Here is a 5,717-nt window from a genome sequence, read left to right on the forward strand (position 1 = left end):
CTTCGTCACGAGCTCTCCCTGCTTCACGGTGTTGCAATTTTAATGGCCAGCGGGGTAAATCTACAGACGGCTACTCTGCGAGTACTGGTAGTAGGTTTATTGGGTACATGGGCGTGCATCAACCAGTAGGTAGCACTTGGTGAGGCTGGAGATGTCGTGAGGGAAGCGGCTGCTGCGTGGGCGGGGGCGGGACGAGCGATGGGCGGCACCGGTCGTCCTCTGGCGTCCCTCCCGTACCGCCACGAGATCCCCCGGCCATCGATCTGGCGGTCGCTGCCCACCAGACACCCAATTCCGATTCCACTCTGGATGCGTCCCCACCTGAAGCCTCAGAATCTCCAGTCGCCCCGGCTCTCGTGGCTGCCGTGTGAGTGTCGTTACCTCAGAGACTGTGGCGGCGCGCTAACAACGCATCGGCGAGAGACACCTCCTCTGTATGCGTTTGTGCTGGCGCAGCTTACGTTGCCTTGTAGTAATGTCGAGAGCTGTCAAAATAACACAGTGCAGTGCAGTTCTCTTAGGTTGTCCGCAGATGATGCTGTAATTTACCGTCTAGTAAGGTCATCCGAATACCAGTATCAGTTGCAAAGCGATTTAGGAAAGATTGCTGTATGGTGTGGCAGGTGGCAGTTGACGCTAAATAACGAAAAGTGTGAGGTGATCCACATGAGTTCCAAAAGAAATCCGTTGGAATTCGGTTACTCGATAAATAGTACAACTCTCAAGGCTGTCAATTCAACCAAGTACCTGGATGTTAAAATTACGATCAACTTCAGTTGGAAAGACCACATAGATAATATTGTGGGGAAGGCGACCCAAAGGTTGCGCTTCATTGGCAGAACACTTAGAAGATGCAACAAGTGCACTAAAGAGACAGCTTACACTACACTCGTTCGTCCTCTGTGGAATCCCCAGGTGGGATTGACGGAGGACATCGAAAGGGTGCAAAAAAGGGTAGCTCGTTTTGTATTATCACGTAATAGGGGAGAGAATGTGGCAGATAGGATACGCGAGTTGGGATGGAAGTCGTTAAAGCAAAGACGTTTTTCGTCGCGGCGAGATCTATTTACGAAATTTCAGTCACCAACTTTCTCTTCCGAATGCGAAAATATTTTGTTGAGCCCAACCTACATAGGTAGGAATGATCATAAAAAAAAAAAAAAAAAAAAGACAAATCAGAGCTCGAACAGAAAGGTTTAGGTGTTCGTTTTTCCCGCGCGCTGTTCGGGAGTGGAATGGTAGAGAGATAGTATGATTGTGGTTCGATGAACCCTCTGCCAAGCACTTAAATGTGAATTGCAGAGTAGTCATGTAGATGTTGATGTAGATGTAGATGCATTAGAAATGCTCAGTCGATACTTGATGCACGGATTTTTCTTCCGTTACTGGTAAAGATGGACAACAAAAATACAGCAAGGGAAAGGAAATGTAGTCGAATTAAATCACGGGCCGCTGCGAAAATTAGACTAGGAAATGAGACACTAAGAGCATTCGGTGAGTTTTACTGTCTGAGCAGCTAAACGACTGATGATGTCGGAATATGCTAAATGCAGACTGGCAATAGCAAGAAAAGCATTTCTGAACAAGAGGTATTTCTTGACATGTATATAAATAAAATTCAACTGCCAGTATGTGAAACACAGCTCGACCGATTTTGCTGATTTCTTTTTTTTCAGACCGAAGTTTGCATTAAAGACTATTGCTGGAAATTCTTATGTTATTTATGTACGAGAATCTCAAAGAAAGAAATATGACGTTCAATTTGACAGTTCTGTTGTCTCCTGTTTTCATAATAACAAAAAATTTGGCATTGAATACCGATATTTTGCGATAAAAAAGTGTACAATTAAAATCGATATGATGATGTTTTTGATGTGTTGTGAGACTGAATTAATGCCAGTTCGCGGTAATTTGGTGCGATACAAACATTCAACTGGTTTCTCTTCGTACCTTTCTACTTTGCAGTCCGCAGGCGTACAATGAAAGTCAAATGCATGATCATTGATTTTGTGAAACTGTCGAAGACCGTAGACAGCGTCTGAATGCAGATCGAAGGAGAATTATACAATAAACACTTTCCGTTAAACGGGCAGCGAGAAAGAAGACGCTAAGGTGTGCTGTGATAATGTGCGATTTTGGTTCCTTTTTGCAGACAATAAAGTTGTGTTTATGGCAAACTTTGTAATTCTGTCTGTTCTTAGATTAAAATCATGCTAAATATTGTCATTAAAGTTACCATACTCGCAGATGCAGCATCTGAAAATTTCTCTCTCATACACAACAGCCGCGTGGAATTAGCCGAGTGTCTAAGGCGCTGTAGTCATGGACTGTGTGGCTGGTCCCGGCGGAGGTTCGAGTGCTCCTTCGGGCATGGTTGTGTGTGTTTGTCCTTAGGATAATTTAGGTTAAGTAGTGTGTAAGCTTAGGGACTGATGACCTTAGCAGTTAAGTCCCATAAGATTTCACACACATAACACAGTATACTAATGATTCCGAAAGATGTACCCATTCATTTTGACATCTGTTGCAATGAAGGTTCCGTTTGCAGTAACATTAAAAACATTAAATATGGTGAGGGACGGGGGGTAAGGAAATAGATAAGGGAGGAGGAAATGTATACAAAGAAGAGGAAGGAGCATATGGACAGAGAGATGAGGGAGGAGGGGATGGATAGACAGGGTGAGATGAGAGGTGTACAGGGAGTGGTGGGAAGGTGATGGACAGAGATGGGGGGAGGAGGAGGAGATGCACAAAGGGAGGGGAAAGGAGGAGGAGGAGATGGAGGAGGAGGAGGAAGAAGAGAAGGAGACGACGGATAAAGAAAGGGAGCAAATGGAGATTAGGACGTGTGTCCGATTCCCACACTTATTTAGCAATTGCGAAGCATTGCCGGGTTCGCTAGTCTAATATAAATTTAACTGTCAGAATCTCATTTCTTTAGATAGTTGTCTGTTCTTTTCTGGTGTTCTCTCAACCAGTCAGTCACTTCGGTATAATAGTTTGAATGTACTCTTTCCCTGTACTATCCTGCTGGTTATATCTTCTTGCTTCGTCCGTCATGCATTACTTTACCCACAGTATAGCAGAATTCTTTCACCACTTCTAAGTGATTTCCAATTTATTTAAAAATTTTCTCCATCTGATTTCTGCTATCACACAGTAATTTTGTAATTCCTTCTACATCTACATCTACAACTACATGATTACTCTGCAATTCATATTTAAGTGCTTGGCAGAGGGTTCATCGAACCACAATCATACTATCCCTCTACCATTCCACTCCCGAACAGCGCGCGGGAAAAACGAACACCTAAACCTTTCTGTTCGAGCTCTGATTTCTCTTATTTTACTTTGATGATCATTCCTACCTATGTAGGTTGGGCTCCACAAAATATTTTCGCATTCGGAAGAGAAAGTTGGTGACTGAAATTTCGTAAATGGCTGGCTCTGAGCACTATGCGACTTAACTTCTGAGGTCATCAGTCGCCTAGAACTTAGAACTAATTAAACCTAACTAACCTAAGGACATCACACACATCCATGCCCGAGGCAGGATTCGAACCTGCGACCGTAGCGGTCGCTCGGCTCCAGACTGTAGCGCCTAGAACCGCGCGGCCACTCCGGCCGGCATTTCGTAAATAGATCTCGCCGGGACGAAAAACGTCTTTGCTTTAATGACTTCCATCCCAACTCGCGTATCATATCTGCCACAGTCTCTCCCCTATTACGTGATAATACATAACGAGCTGCCCTTTTTTGCACTCTTTCGATGTCCTCCGTCAACCCCACCTGGTAAGGATCCCACACCGCGCAGCAATATTCTAACAGAGGACGAACTAATGTAATGTAAGCTGTCTCTTTAGTGGACTTGTTGCATCTTCTAAGTGTCCTGCCAATGAAACGCAACCTTTGGGTCGCCTTCCCCACAATAATATCCATGTGGTCTTTCCAACTGAAGTTGTTCGTAATTTTAACATCCAGGTTCTTAGTTGAATTGACAGCCTTGAGAATTGTACTATTTATCGAGTAATCGAATTCCAACGGATTTCTTTTGGAACTCATGTGGATCACCTCACACTTTTCGTTATTTAGCGTCAACTGCCACTTGCCACACCATACAGCAATCTTTTCTAAATCGCTTTGCAACTGATACTGGTCTTCGGATGACCTTACTGGACGGTAAATTACAGCATAATCTGCGAACAACCTAAGAGAACTGCTCAGATTGTCACCCAGGTCATTTCTATAGATCAGGAACAGCAGAGGTCCCAGGACGCTTCCCTGGGGAACACCTGATATCCACCAATCCTATTTCTGATGCGAGTATTCTAATCACTGCATTAAAAAAGTCTTGGGATTCTCCCTTGCATTCACAGTGGGTAGTAATGTCGTCGTTGAAACTTACAACTGGCAACCTTTCATTCTGAATTTCAGTCCCACTTCCAAACCTTCCTTGTATTCCCTTCATTGCTTCTTCAAGAGAAGAGTTGAACAGCTATCCGCATCTCTGCTTTACTTCCTTGTCTCTTGAGAGTACTTCCAGCCTTGGTCTTCTGCTCTTATTATTACCTCTTGGTTCTCGGCCATGCTGTATGTTACCTGTCACTCCCTGTATTATTTTTCTGAGCATTTCAAATATCTCGTTCGCTTTTGCGGCAGTAGCCTGGAATTTTGAACCTCGTCACCAATCGAGTGAATGGATTCAGCGCTTCGACAATTGTAAGAGTTGTTTGGAGCTCACAGAATCTTGGGTGGACTACCCTTCTGCCGACTCGCGGCCGGTATGGCTCTATGGTTATATCCGAAGGTATTATTTGTTTCGGTAGTCGGAAGTCAGTGATCCACTACGATGGCAAAAGTCATTGTGGCAGCAGAGAAGGCTTAGAAGAATTGTCAAATGTATTTGAAAGTGTTAGTTTTGCGGATTAATGGGTGTGAAGATGTTTGATCGATGGAAGGCATATATTAGATCTAGGAGCTATTTTCTAGGTGGAGGAAGTGTTAACAGAAGGGAATTTTAATTAGGTATGGTAAGTCAACTGCATTTGCTTACACGTTCCGTGGGTTATACTGAGGCTATCGTACATTTTATACTGAGGCTATCGTACATTCTTAAATTTCGTAAAGGTAGTGACACCGAGAATTGATTCAGGTCCGCTGTTTCCTTCACTAATCTGTAGAGTTTTATGTAGCATAATTTAATGCGCCTCACATCTGTGAGCAATGCATTTTGGGCAGAAAAACCCTGGTGTACTTACAAATGTCAAACAAACAAGTTGTTGTAAGGGAGTGATTAAGACAGTACTTGAAAGAAGCGATGTTACTTTTTTTTCTCTCGGGCAAGTTTCTTCGGTTAAATGGGAGTTTTAATCTTTCATGATATTTGTTCAGAACAACGTTCAAAGGACCTCAGAACTCGGTAGAGGTCGAAGACTATGTGAGATCCGTGTTGTTAAAGAGTTATTGGATCTGAAATAGAATCTCTCGTGGTGAATATAAACTCTTCTTCAGAACCTTTAACAACTTTTGACCGCACGACGATAAGACTTTTATGACTTATTTGCACCACAACGTTCAAAGAATGAAACACCAACGCTACTAGTTATCGTACACACAACAGCAGCGGGAGAAAAGGTTTATAGTCCATAAATGTATATCGCTGCTCAAACTGAAGGCGTAGAACGGGAAGACAGTCGCATGCGGCAAGGCAAAATATG

The sequence above is a fragment of the Schistocerca serialis genome, chromosome 4 (genome assembly GCF_023864345.2).
Source record: "Schistocerca serialis cubense isolate TAMUIC-IGC-003099 chromosome 4, iqSchSeri2.2, whole genome shotgun sequence".
NCBI lineage: Eukaryota > Metazoa > Arthropoda > Insecta > Orthoptera > Acrididae > Schistocerca > Schistocerca serialis.